The sequence below is a fragment of the Phoxinus phoxinus genome (genome assembly GCF_949152265.1).
Source record: "Phoxinus phoxinus genome assembly, chromosome: 15".
Taxonomy (NCBI): domain Eukaryota; kingdom Metazoa; phylum Chordata; class Actinopteri; order Cypriniformes; family Leuciscidae; genus Phoxinus; species Phoxinus phoxinus.
In genome coordinates, this window is record NC_136890.1 from 4416125 (window position 1) to 4418513 (window position 2389).

Consider the following 2389-nt stretch of genomic DNA (forward strand, 5'->3'; position numbering starts at 1 on the left):
AAATGAAAAGCACTGGACCCTTTTCACAGACTGTGATCACGTGTTTAACGCTCATCAGCAATACACACACACACACACACACACACATACACACACACACACACACACACACACACACACACACATATATATATATATATATATATATATATATATATATATATATATATATATATATATATATATGTATGTTCATATATATGTACATATATATATATATATATATATATATATATATATATATATATATGTACATATATATGAATGCACATGTATTATATTACCTTTGCATCATATTACAAAAAAGAAGTTAACGCTGCGGTGAGGGTGTTTAAAAAATAAAATTAATCATGTGATAAAAAATGTGTGTGTTAGTGTGTGTGTGTGTGTGTGTGTGTGTGTGTGTGTGTGTGTGTGTGTGTGTGTGTGTGTGTGTGTGTGTGTGTGTGTGTGTGTGTGTAAATTCAGTTGTAATTAGTTCAGCAAAAAGGAATCTCTTAAAAGTCTTGTCATTTCACAAATATTCAGCAAATAAAATTCACAAATAAAGTTCAGTTTCCATACTGTATAGATCAGCTGCTTTCAATTATATATTATTATCTGTACATAAACAATCTATGCTGCTTGATGGTGTAAACTGGTATATTAATTAATTATCGTAAATATACATATGTTTATTGTACTTTTACTATTTACTATATGCACTTTGTTAACTTATTATTCTACTTATTTACCAGCTAATGAAATGTATCTCTCTCATATTCACAGAAATAGCCGTACTCATATTACACATCAATCTATAATTAACCTACTGACTATTTTGTTCTCATGATGTGAGCAAACGTGTACATTGTGCATGTTTAGACACGTGTACATTGTAAATTGAAAGCCAAATTTTATTATTATTATAATAATTTTTACTTATTTAAAATATGAATGAGAGGCCAGACAGGTCAGTAGATCATAAACAGTGCTTTCATCGCTCATGGTCAGCAGAGGGCGCTAGTGCTCTTTTTCTTAGAGCATCTCAGGACGAATACGATGTTATTCATGTTATGTCTCATGAGGATGATGCACACCTACACGACCATCAGCATGTTTAAAGACAAACCTGACACAACTGATGTTTAACTCACATTAAAACCGCGCGCGTGTGTGAGTGTGTTTGTGTGCCTGGTATGTGTGCTATGTTATGGGGACAAAATATTAATATCAGTGTAAACATTTTTTTTTAACCTTTTTTGATCCCCATGTGAAAAACAGCTTTATGAATCATACGAAATTACGTTTTTTTGAAAATGTAAAAATGCAGAAAGTTTTCTGTGATGAGTAAGTTTAGGTTTAGGGGAGAGAATGTAGCTACAGTATAAAAATCGTTATATCTATGGAAAGTTTCCATAAACCATAGAAACCCAACTTGTGTGTGTCATTAATATTAAACAAACAGACTGACAAGTGACAACATGTATGTTTACACTCATCATTTTATAGGTTTTATTGGATTATAAAACAACTAATCAAAATCTAAAACTATAGCCTACCTTGCTGTTTAGATTTTTATTTCCACATTATAGTGAAATATTATACACATTATAAACAATATATATGTAAAACATTATACTGTAATGCATTATTTATACATACACGACATATAAATCCTGTGTATATACTAATATCAAATGTTTGTATTCCACCAAGGCTTTTCAAACACTTCTGCTTTTCTGGGAATATTGGTCAGATAACAGTTGCAGTTTGTTCTGCTTTCTTGTATCATATTTGCATTAGCTTGAAAATCCCTGATGTCACTGTTCAGTGATTTGCTTTCTCTCAGTGCTTTTGCCGTCTCATAAGTAATGGAGCGTGTTGTTCAAATCACCCACTGGGTCATTTGTAAACCATGACATATGCACACTTGTAATGATAGGTCTGAAAAATCAATAAGAATCAAACGCAGAGGCCAAATGCGAGTCCTGTGAAAATGAAACTGGTCACATCTGCTACGTCCAAAGCATCCGCACAATAACAGAACAGAACACAAGAAATGGCATGTTTATGTCATTTCTTCACATTGACTAAGGGCCGGTTCACACAGAACGAGACGCAGGTCAGTAGAGCAAAACAGAAACAGTGCAAGGTCTTTTAAAAATGTATCTTCTTTTAACTTGAGCGCCACATTTTCAGGGCCCTGTTAACACCTGTATTAAAGGAGTAGTTCACTTTCAAAAATGTTTTGCTGATAATTTACTCACCCCCATGTCATCCAAGATATTCATGTCTTTCTTTCTTCAGTCGAAAAGAAATTAAGGTTTTTGAGGAAAACATTCCAGGATTTTTCTACACAGAATGGACTTCAATGGCAACCATCTATCCCAATGTTCAAAAGAAGAAG